Source organism: Acinonyx jubatus, chromosome B3 (assembly GCF_027475565.1).
Source record: "Acinonyx jubatus isolate Ajub_Pintada_27869175 chromosome B3, VMU_Ajub_asm_v1.0, whole genome shotgun sequence".
Taxonomy (NCBI): Eukaryota; Metazoa; Chordata; class Mammalia; order Carnivora; family Felidae; genus Acinonyx; species Acinonyx jubatus.
The window spans coordinates 89,047,635-89,061,141 of record NC_069386.1 but is presented as its reverse complement, the minus strand read 5'-3'; positions in this window follow the sequence as shown (position 1 = coordinate 89,061,141).

Genomic DNA, 13,507 nt, shown 5'->3' with positions numbered 1-13,507 from the left:
GGGATTCTCCCGGTCACAACATATATTTTGAAATTGGTCAAAGAGCCAAAATGCAGCTAACAGTCTCACTAGACCAATAGGTCATCATCTAGAGCCAAGACTTCATCCATTGCCTAAATCCTTTAAGCTTTATTTTCAAATTGGACCACTATGGTGAATTTAGTCTCCAAGGATTACCATCACTTCAGGGCCCAAATCAAATAACCTACAGAAGGCATGAGAATTTTTCTTTTCTGAAGGCACATTCAACCTAAACAAGTGGCTACTGATGCCTTTGAATATGGCTTGCAGGAATATTCATGCATATACACTTGTGGACTCATTGCCGTGTATGGTTTCAAAGAGATGGAAAACCCTCACCCTGCCACACACACACACACACACACACACACACACACACACACAGACACACACACCATTTAAAGAGCTTAGAGTCTGCCAACTCTTTTGGATTGAACACTGAATTTCCACTACAGCATGCTACCTCAAAGACAGGTTTCATCCACCAAAGCTGCAATTTTCTTGCCTATAAACGTCAAATAAGCACCTTAACAGAGTGCCCAGCTATTTCATTTCTAGGGGTCTTATAATCAACTAAATATCACCAGAGATTTTTGTATTTCAAAACTCTGATCACCATTATTGGGATAATTGTTCCCATCTTGTCTCTAAATATAAATTATGTATATGTGGCTTCTGCTGTTGCATCATTCCATTCTGAGATAAGGAAACACAATTCCACTGCATCTCAGTTTTCATCTTTACCCTACACAGGACACTGAGAGATTTTTCTAGAAGGCTAGTGATACATTGCCAAATCAATTTCTTAGCAAAGTGACAGCTTGATATACCCATACAGGACTGTAGACTTTGACTCCAAATACCTGTAATTTCAGTTGTAAGCTACCAATGAATTACATTTATCATTTACAATTCATTGTTTTGTTAAAAGTAATTTATATCATTCAAAAGAATGAACGTGCTTAGGCCAGTTAACACTGACATGGTGTACGTGTGAGGGTAAAGGAAGTTTGGAGCATGGGTTATCATTTGTCTGAAAATATAGCCTGACTCAATGAAATCTTGATTCCACTTTCTAGGGCTCTCAGATTGGTAGTTAGAGTTATACATGTCATTGACCTTGCTCAAGTATGTCCCGACAAAATCATAAGGCACACAAATGAATAATATTGGAAATAAAACACGATCAGTTCTTACCTGAAAAACACACCCTTTTGAACAAATTTAGAGAATATTTTTCAATTTATGAAATCTTTCCAGGTTAATCCTTTGAACAATATGTGTTTGGAAGTTCTTTTTTTTATTAAAAAAATTAATGTTTATTTATTTTCTGAGAGACAGACAGACAGACCGTGAGCAGGGGAGAGGAACAGACAGAGGGGGCACAGAATCCAAAGCAGGCTTCAAGCTGTCAGCACAGAGCTCAACATGGGGCTCGAACTCACAAACCATGAGATCATGACCTGAGCTGAAGTCAGACATCTAACCAGCTGAGCCACCCAGAGGTTCCTGATAGATGTTCTTAAAAGCATTACATGTTTCCTTGTTTTCTTACATAGAGTGTGAATATAATCCCAATGTTTCTTCATGCATACAAGTAATAATAAATAGTATTATTTTCAATTTTTACCCAGCAGTGGTACTCAAGTATGGTCCTCAGACCAACAGTAACTGGAAAATTGTTGCAATACTAAAGCTTGGGTCCTACTCCAGATCCACTGAAGAAAAAGCTGCAGGTGATTCTGATGCCCACTAAGGCAGGAGAATATTGATCTAGGTATAGGGCTGTTTTTGCCTCTGCTCAAGCACAAGTTTTAGAGTCAGACACACTTAGGTTTAAATCTAGATCCTATCAATTCTTAACCAAGTGATCTTGGGAAGTTATCTAACCTACCCAAAGCCCAAATTTGTCCTATGTAAACTCAACTCTATACAATTGTGAGGATTGTATGAGTGATTATATGTATAGGTCTTGGCAAAGTGATTCACACAAACCAGGAGTTTAATGAAAGGGTGGTTCAGCTGTGTTGAACAATTCTGTTTCTGATAGCTGTTTTATGCAGGTTTACCATAGCTTTTAGAAATAAACATCCTGGGGCATCACCCAGGCTCATGACACTATGACAGCATGGAGCCTCCTTGGGATTTTCTCTGTTCCTCTCTCTCTGCCCATTCTACTCACACTCTCTCTCAAGTTGAAAAAAAGAAAAAATGTATATATACACATCCCTATTTAACATATAACACTCTCATTAAAATCTTAAAGTTGCTGGTTTTAACATGAAATTTTTATCAAAGAACTAGACTAGAATTTTTTAGTACTTTAAATTTTTTTACCTTACTCCTAGATAACGGAGGTAATCAAAAATCTTAACTCTTAACTGTTTTTTATTAAAAATAATTTCATCTAGAATATTCAGTTTTATAGTACAGTCTATTCCTGATTAGGCATATTGGAAAAATATCTTAAGTGAAGCATGATTTCTAAGTATGCGACAGTAAAGAAGAAATTAATTTTAATTGCAGGATTTTAATTTTTTTTTTACTGCATTCTTACATGTTCAAAATACTTGGGAAGTACAAAGGTTAAATAAAGGAATCATTTTGCAACCGCCATCACTATTAATTAGGTTCCCCTGAGGAATACAGAGTTAAAAAAGAACTTAGCATGCAACTATAAAACGGATTCCTTTTCAGCAGGTGGAAATAGAAATATGTACTAAAACTCAATGGTGAGAAGAAATTAAACTTCTTTAAAATAAAAACCAAGGAGATACTATTGCTTCAATTATATATATATTTGCTAATACTGGATATCCAGAGATGAGCCTTGCCATCAGCAATTCTAAACTTTTAAATATATCAGATTTTTGTATCAACTGTCCAATAAATACGGAAAGTAATTCTATAACCATTCATAATTTCATAGCTGCAGATTAATAGCCATTATTCCTTTTCATTCACAAATGAAAAACCACATTAACTGTGAAGGATTTCCAATGGTGTTTTCACAACGCCTTGTATTATACTGAATACTTAATAGGTACTTTAAAGGACAGTAGCATTACAAATTCATCCCATCAAATGTATTTCATTTCAACTTGAATTGATGACTTAAAGAAAATCTTAGGTGGAAATCAAATATTTGATAACATGCTTGGTCTTTTATTTATTTTTCTGTTCAGTGTTCTTCTGTTTTGAAAAAGAATAAATAAGTAGATAAGCAGGGAGGTGAAAATCATAAAGATGGTTATACTACCATTCCCATTTCTGGCTCCGTGAAAATATCAAGACTAGATTTCTTTGCCATGAAATAATTGGCGCAACCCAGCCTAAAAAAAAAGTCAGTTTTAAATCTACTTACAAGACCAAATTACTCTGCTATTTAATATAAATCACTCTTTTCTTTTACATGCTGTTCTCTTTCATGTGTCTACAAATATTGTGTCTTATTATACTTTCCTTATTAAAAAATCATTATTTATTCCCTGCTTACTTAGTATAAAAAGTTACCCATATTTAAGTAGCCTTTGATCAGCCTACTTACAGCCTATTTATTTTCTTTTCCTTGTTTCCATGCTTCTAAAAAAAATGTCCTTCTCTCTACAGAGACTTTCCTTAACACTCCTTTCGGTTCACCTCTGGAGTCCATCATTAATAAACAGAAATCCACTGAAATTCCTCACGTGATAGTCAGCACAGGCTACATTATGCTGCAGTAAAAAAAATAATCCTGAATACTCCGTAGCTTAAATTAGCAATACACACAAAGGTGGTAGGGTCCCAAGTTGATAAAGCTTCACCCATTTATGAAATTAATTTCTCAACACTCACTGCGAAAAAAGAAAGGAACATAAAAATTTCACTGGGTTTTTTAAGTGCATCAATCTGAGAGTAAGACTCATGTTCCCCTTTTGTTGAACAAAGCAAATGACTCCTTATAAAAATGCCTGAGGGGAATGCTAAGATTAAAAAAAATAAAACTTTAAATAAAACATAACTAAAACAACGATTGTGAGAATTCAACCTACCCGCATGGCCAAAAGACACTAAAATTAAGAAATTGAGGGTCAGGAAACCATTTCCAGAGGAAAAGTCAAAGATGTGACCGTACCACATTTTGCTAAGATTAAAAGTATAGGGTATTATATTATTTAAAAGGTTCTTTGAGGAAATGTGAGCATCTCAAGTTGAACCTCTGAAACTAACCAGTGGTCTTGAGGAAACTTGAGGGAATTTTCTTTTTTTAGCCATCTCAGTAGCAGCCAAATAGAAATAGTATTGCCCAGTAAAGATGTTATGTTTAATGGCCCGAATCCCCATGACATATAAGGAGATGAACGAAGTGACTGAGAATTACATAGCAGCAGAAACACTGCCAGTGTGGACTGAAAGGGACACAGTACAAAATGAAAGATCTTTGGACTCCAGAAATTCTACCTGCAGGAAATAGAATGATGTAACTCTTCAACTACAACAACCTGCTCTCCTCTTTCATGGAAAAGAAGGATGACTAAGAAGATGTAGCAGTGTACTCTGAGGGTGGAATCAGTAACCAGAGAGAATTATCTCCAGGCCTTAAAACCAAATGGGGTTTTCACAGGTGGATTTCAAAATTGCTTGAAACCAGTGACTCTCTTTTTCCTTCCATTGTATCCCTTTTTGAACCAGAATGTCCATCAGTGGTTTTCTTCACCTGCCCTGCCATGGCATTTATGGAACAAATAACATGCTCCTTTAGTTTCTTGCATGGATCAAAAGATGGAGAGGAATTAGTCTCAGAATACCCAGAGCTTCACCCATACCTAATTTAGAGGATTGAGATAGTAAAATTTGGGAGTTTAAATCCTGTAATATTTAGTTAAGGTTTTGTACTTTGACTTCATGCTGTAATAGGATCAAACCTTTAGGGACCTGGGTTGGGGTGAATCTATTTTGCATATGCTATGGATGTGAATCTTTGGAGACGAGAGGGTGAACTGAAAAGGGCAGAATACGGAGTCCCCCAAAATGTCTACACCCTACTCCCTGGAGTCAGGGAGTAGGTTACCTTACATGGCCAAAGGAACTCTGCAGATAGAATTACGGTTGTAATGTTAAAATAGATTATCCTGGATTATCAGATAAACTCAATATAATGACACAGTCTCTAAAAAATGAAAGAACAGAAGGCATAAAATATGTGAAAATGGAATAAGTAGCAGGAAACATTTAAAGTGTGAGAGGAACTAGACTCCTTTTTTCTTGCTTTGAACACAGAGAAAACAAATCATGAGTCAACCAGTGTGAGTGGTCTCTGGAAGCTGAACACAGTCATCAGTTGACAGCCAGCAAGAAAACAGGACCTCAGTCCTACAACCACATGGTATTGACTGCAAACAATTTGAACTGCAAGGAAACAGCTTCTCCCCCTAGAGCCTCCAAAAAGAAACAGAGCCCTGCCAAAACCTAGATATCAGATTTCTGAGATGTATATAAGGCCGCTGACCTACACAACTGTTAGCCATTTAAAACAGCACAAATTTATTACCTAAATTTGTGATAGTTTTCAAATGGCAGTAATAGAAACCAATGTAAGTATATACTCACATGTGCTTGTAGGTCCTATATGTGTGTATACATATATATATATATATATATATATATATATATATACACATATATATGTATACATATACATATGTGTATACATATATATGTGTGTATACATATATGTCTATACACACACACATACATATAGTACCTACAAGCACATGTGAGTATATATGTGTATATATATGTATACACACAATTATACATTATAAATGTAGTTTTGACAACATTTAAAATAAACTTTTCGTTACTAGTATATGACAAATAGCATTTTTTTTTTTTACCATATTTGTTGCAATGGAGACATCTATAGATACTGGGGGTAGTGGTTTTGACATTTTTTTCATAGAATCATTCTAACAAGTACTCTCCTCAGACACAGAATGCTGATCATTTTTAGAATTATGGATAATCTATCATTATCGATCTCTGACACTGGTTTCATCTCATTACTTTCCTGTCTACATCACAGAAAGTATTACTACAGCATCTGAGCTTATTTTTAATTAATAATTCCACATTTTTTGCTTCTTAGAAAGAATTGTGCATAGGACAGGAATATTGAAATTCATGGCAGGAGGCAGAATCAAGTTTCCGAGTTGGTCATAAATATCACAAGACCATATATCAGTATATAAACTAGTGACTATTTCAGAAACAATTTTTTTAATATAGAAACAACTATTTCAAAAACAGCTTTTTTTGTTATAGAATTGTCTTATGTCTTTACAATTTATTTGAAGATCTCTGAAGTTCATTTCTGACCAATTTCTTTTAATAAACATGAGACTGTGTGGTATTATTTCACTCAGAGAAATAAAGGTGCAGGATTATAAACTGTGACTTAATCTTCTTCCTGAACACTCTCCAATGTGACTTTTTTAGAGGTATTTTTCTTTTTATTATGATAGAATTGAAAGACAAAAGGGCAGTGGCAATCTATCACTTCTATGAGAAAAACCCAGTAATAAGAAAACTGTAATAAAATAAGTGTAAGAAACCCTGAGAGCCTTGCTCTACAGTAATAAAGATAAAATAAATGGGCTTGGGAAAGATAAGAGTTATCTACTTTAGTAAGCAAGAAGTGGTCACAACTGACAAGCCAAGATGGAAGTCTACATGGAGAATTAACCTCAAGTTTAACAAATAGAAAATTGAAAAAGTTTACACAAGTAGAATAGAAATTACAAAGCTTGCCTTCATTCTGTGTCAAAAAAAAGAGTAATAGTTGGTCTGGCATGCTTTTCCGGAGAACATTTATTTTTCAAATCTAGGGTGACAACTAAACAGCAAACATGCAGATACAATAAAAAGCGACCCTTTATTTAAAAACTCATTAGTTTTGCTCCAACATATTTTTCCCCAAATAATCAGTTGGAGACATTTTGCTATATATGTTTAAGACATTCTTTTATATTTCTTTTTTAAATTTATTTTTATTTTTAAAAAATTTTTTAAATTGTATTTATTTTGAGAGAGATAGACAGCTAGCAGGGGAGGGGCAAAGAGAGATAGAAAGAAAGAATCCCAAGCAGGCTACACACTGTCAATGTAGAGCTTGACATGGGGGTCTGAACCCATGAACCATAAGATCATGGCCTGAGCCAAAGTCAAGAGTCAGAGGCTTAACCGACTGAGCCACCCAGGTGGCCCCCTCTTTTATATTTCTTCAAGCAACTGGATTTGAAATGCACAGTTTAATTTCTTTTTTTAATCCAGATTTGGCCAAATTTATAATCTGATATATAACTATTAAATTTTCCAGTTTTAGCCACTATGCTTTAAAAATAATCGGAAAGTGTCACCATATTAAAGGGAAGTTTATAAGGTGCCAAATGCTTATCTCAAAGGGCTAGATTTTTATATATTTTACCAAGGTTTTTCAAGGATATTTTATAAGATAAAAAGAAAAGTTTTCTTCCTGATAATTTATTGCACTGTTGAAGTATTCCTTCTCCCCGGACTAAAAGAGGAAAAATAGCATTAAATAAAAGAGACACTGGTTTTCTGTCCTCATGATTAATATATTTCATTGTTGATAAGAGTAATATCTCCCATAATAAAAGTTGCATTGGTCTAGAATTTATGGATAGTCAAAATATACTTTGAACAATCTATTGTTCTGTATATGTTAGACCAGACAACAGGAAATTGATACATCTGTTTGCTAACAGACTCTGGTCAAGTTGGTTGTCCTATTAAGGCTCAGGAAATTGTTATCCAAGTATACTACCGATGTTACAGGAAATTTAATTATCCTATATTTAGGGGTATGAGAAATTTTCACGGGGGAACAGAGTCCTTCCATACCCATATTATACTAGTAAGAACTACTTCATTACTAAATATGAAAACTAATAGACATCATTTAATCAATACTCAAGTATTTAAAATTATTTATATATTAATTATAAATTATATATTATATTGTGTTGTATTGTACATTTAAATTATATTATATTATATTATATTATATTATATTATATTATATTATATTATATTATTACAAGCTTAGAAATCAAGTGATTCATTAACATAATTACATCTTCATTCATTTTTCTTCTAAGCTCTTATTCTGGTTCTTACACATTTGCCGAAGCAGCCTGTTGGGTAATGATATTTGCCAATTCATGATATGATGATACAATGTGTCATCTGAAAAGGCTTCTCCATATATTCCATCAATGCAAGTCCATAACCTCCAAAAATGTGATAAAAGAAATCCATTTTCTGTGTGTGTGTATGTGTGAGTGCGCCAGGGAGTGTGTCTCACTAGAAACATTGTAACAATTGTTGTTGGACACTTCACCACATGCATTACAGAATGATTAACACTTCCATTCACTGAAAGCACACTGTGGATCACAGCTTGTAAGTACATTTGTTACATATACCTTTACTGCAATTGTTTTTTTAACCTTTCACTACATGCACTACAGAACACGTGTCACTTCCATTCACTGAAATAACACTGTTGTATTCAGCTTGCAAGTAGACTGTTTGAAACATCTAAGTGTTTTTTGCTTTTTTTTTTTTCATTATTCAATTTATGTAAACTAAAAAAAAACAGTTCATTGGTTTCTTTCACTGTTTAGCATCTCCTCTGGCAACTATCAACCTGTTCTCAGTATCTGTGAGCTTTAGCTGTTTTTTTGTTTGTTTTGTTTTGAGACTCCACATATAAGAGAGATCATACAGTATTTGTCTTTCTCTTACTTATTTCACTTAACATAGATGTCTTAATGCCATTTTGATACATTATTTTAAAAATCTTCCCTGGGTATTCCACTAGTCACATTTCTTACTTAAGACTTACTTTCAACCCACAATAAGCTAAAAATAACAAGTGTATTTCATTAATTAAGATGACTTGTTCTCTTTTTTTTTTCTGGCAGTGTTAGATGCTTTCAAAATATAAGCGGAACTAGGCATTTCAATCTATAAACTGTATTTCAAAATCCTATGTTATACCTCAACAATTTTATTCATTTTATTAAATATTATTCTACTTAGGTAAGTAACACTGTAAGATATGTTCAACAATCCATGCTTGGGCAGAATCACAGCTAGTATTTAATACCAATAGTATTAAACATGAAATGGAGGTCATAGTCCCCAAAGAGCTATAAAAAGCTATATCCAAGTTAATTGTTTTAACACTACTCTAATATAGTTTTATATTGTTGTCTGGGAGAAGAATATTCTGAATGCTACAGCTAGAACTCACCTCTGTCCCAATTTACATATACATTTTTATATAAAAAGTATACATAGTATTTTGGAGAGTATTCCAATAGGGAAAGCCTCTATGAAATATGTTTATTTGTTTTAGCATATTGGAGACAATTTGTTTCTTGTTTATGGAATAATGGATCCCAGTACAAAAGACATAAAAGATGGGTTTACCCACCAATTTTAACCTTAGTATTGGAACGTTCCAATTTTTGAGGTCAGCAATTAAGATCTTCTACTACCAAGCTTTTAAATGTTGAATTTTAATATACTAGTGTGAATTGTAAGAAAATATTAACTTTTCATCATTTATAGCTCAAAATAAATCCATGTTATAAACACTGCAGATAATAAAAAATAAATTTATAGTATATCAAAACCTTGACTTTTCAATTTTATTACAATGGTATCTAAACTTCAATCAGGCCAACCTACTTGTCAACCGTTCCACATATTTCTGAGAATATGTTAACACACTGTTTTATAACTGTTGCTTTTATGTAATCCATTGAAAGAGAGTCTTACATCCAAGTGTCACACAAAAGAAAATCTATCGATTCAGTGGTCTTTCAGAAAATGTAGAAGTTTCACTAATTTGGCATTTAATGGGTTACTTTCAATGTAGGATGGTTTATTGCAGTAAGCACAATAAAATATTTGGAGAAACTTACATTCGGAATCTATCAAGAAAATAAGTATTAAATTACAATAGTGATAACATAGAATGCTGTATATTCTGCATGAACCTGTGAGTAAAAGTGAACATATGTTTCTTGGAAGAAATATTGGGTTCATTGTAATTGTACATACTAATACTCAATCCCTGAGAATTTAGCTATCACACACCTTACAGGGCACTCACTCATGGGATTTAGGGGTTTATAGGACTCCAGGAACCAAAATGTCTAAAGATGAATCCATGAAATATAATCAACAAAGTAAGCCTTGTGATTTTAGACTGTGAAGCTATGCAACATGTCAGGCACAAAACAAATAATTCACATTAGGATCCAAAAGTCAGGATTATTATAGAATTACATTAAAATTATAACCAACTTTCTATGCCATTGATAGAATGGCAAATTTATATTCTAAGAGTGAGTGGAGGTATGTTGCTATTGCTTATTACCATTTTGTCATATACCATTTTGTCAAAATACATGACAGAATTATAGAATTAGGTAAAAAAGAAAAATATGTCAACAATGAAATCAGATAGGCCTGGGTTCAAATCTCAACTCTAGTATTTCAATTTGTGAATGTGGGCAAGTTGTTTTTCCTTTTTAGTCTCAAGTTTCTTCTCTTAAAATAAGAAAAGAGTTAAAATAACTATCTCAACACATTGATAAACATGAAAATAGATACCTTATATAAAAATCTATTATAGGGGATAGTCAGAAATTAATAAATACTTGTCCTTTTATTAACTATTAATTTCCTTAACTTGATTTTACCTCTGGGAAGTTTCTCATCTCTTTTATCATGACCCAATTGACTTCAACTAGTTTGTTAGGTTCACAATAGGGTCCCCCCCCCGACACTCTGCCCACCCCTGGTTTCCACAGAGGCTCTTACCTATTTGAGAGACATTAATGAAAGCCATTTGGGGTTCAAGTGCTGGAACTATGTGTCTGGATTCAAATTCTGGCTGCATAATTATTAAAAGTAATTAAACTCTGTGTACCAAGATTTATTATATGCTTACCACATTAGTTAATATGTGATTAAATCAGATAATTGCATGTAAATTATATATAAAATACTAATAGTGCCTTGTTAAATGTGCAACAAGAGTAGCTTTTATCATTTCTAACAAAGCTGGGGCTTCCTTTGCATGGCACTTGAACTTTTTTTTAAATTTTTAAAATTTTATTTTATCTTTTTAATTTACATCCAAGTTAGTTAGCATATAGTGCAATAATGGTTTCAGGAGTAGATTTCTTAATGCCCCTTACTCATTTAGCCCATTCCCCCCTCCCACAACCCCTCCAGTAACCCTCTGTTTGTTCTCCATATTTGAGAGTCTCTTATGTTTTGTCCTCCTTCCTCTTTTTATATTATTTTTTCTTCCCTCCCCTTGATGACACTTGAACTTCTAACGTGCTCTTTAAGATACAAATATGTTGACAAAATTAGATGCTGAACATCAACAGTGCCACTTCTGCCTTTATTCACCCTATGCCATTTTTCTCCACAGCTCTTTTTCTCTCTTAACTATGCTCAACTTCTTCCTGTCTGTTAAGTCCTTCCTTTATTGTATACACATCCTCAAATGTTTAACATTAAAAAATAAGTCAGCAAGGAATGATGTCAGTATCATGGTGACAATTCATTTCTCTTTTCTCACACCCATACTTTATTATTATTATTTTATTATTATTATTATTATTTAATGTTTATTTTTGACAGAGACAGAGCATGGGTAAGGGAGGGGCAGAGAGAGGTGGAAAAAGAATCCCAAGTAAGTTCCATGCTTTCAGTGCAGAGCCTGATGTGGGGCTTGATCTCACAAACCTTGAGATCATGACGTGAGCCAAAGTCAGATGTTCAATTGACTGAGTGAGGTGCCCCCTCTCTCCTTTTTTAAACTTAATTAAACATCCATAACTGAACAAAAGTGCCTCTGCACCTTATACCAAAAAAAAAAAAAAAAACCCTAGGAGGATTCTAGCCCACGTGAGCACCCAAAAATAAACAAAACTTCAGTAAGCACCATAGAGTCAATGGATTTGACAAATATGCTCACCCTCACTCTATGCAATCAGAGGGAACAAATGGACAGAAATAAATCTGCACAGAAACCCATGGAGGAGAAGGAATTTGTAGAAGTCCCACCTGCCTGAGGAAACATTCCAGCACATATGGGAGTGGAAGAGAGACAAGTCTCATGGCAGAACAGTGAAACTCAACAGAGCTGCCTACTCCCAGGGGTGGGGGAAGCTAGGGTTACACTGTGTAATAGCCATAACAGTGGCAGCCTCTTCCACAGAGGATGCAGGAACTGTAAGTAGTGAGTGACTACTATGCTCTCCCACCAATGTGGGTTGTGGCTGGAGAAACCTGATCTCTCCAGCAACACTTAGATATCTGAGGATGGACCTCTATCACTGGGGAGAGAGAGGAAAAGAGAAGGAAGCAAATAAATTATCAAAAGGTACTCAGGGAATGCATTTCCTGTAGTCTGCTTCAAGGCTTCACCAGAAAGTCTGCTTATAAGTTCCTGGAGGTACCCTAAATCAAGGATCTTCCCTCCAGGCCTGCAGGTACCATCAAAACCCCAAATGCTAAACCCATACCACCCTATACTCTGCTACTGGCTTCCTGTGTGTGCTCTCTAGGGCATCTATGAAAGCATCCACAGATCAGGTTCACAAAAGAGACCAAGTTTGGACAAGGGACTGAAAACAAAATTGAGCTCTATCACTACCCTCTGGAATACGAAAGAAAAGTTTCTGATAGGTAAATTCTAAGAATCACAGAAAATATAAAAGCTTGGTTAAGGATGTATCGGCTGCTTCAAATGCAAAAATAGAAGTGCATACTTACAAATAATATGAAAAAACCAATGAAATATAGTATCACAATCATAAAAGGATAATTCTCCAGCAACCAAACTCAAAGACACAGAATATTGCAATCTAACAGATAAAGAATTCAAAATAACTATTAAAAAAATTCAATGAGAAGATGGTGGAGTAATAGGATCCTAAGCTCACCCTATCCCATGACCACAACTAGGTAACAGCTGTATCAGTGCAACTAACTCAGAAAATGACCAAAGAGTGGCAGAAGAGACTTTCCACAGTTAGTACTAGAGAGGAGCCACACCAAAGAGGGTAGCAGGGGTGGAGATGCAGTCAGAAACCAAAGTAACCTGTGAGACTAAGAAAAGGAAGGACACAGCAAGCCTGAATAAGGAAGGCAGCAGACCCCACACCAGGCATCCCAGCATTGCGAAGATGACTCCCCATAACATTAGGTTTTGAAAATCAGTGGGGCTTACCTTCATGAGGTTTTACCATCAGTGGGGCTTAACTCCAGGTACTTAAAAATCAGTGGACCTAGATCTGGCAGAGCTAGAGGATGGCTAGAAATAAAGTCCCTGCCCTTAAAGAGCAAGTCTAACAACCCCACTGAGATACAGCATAGAAACAGCCGTTTG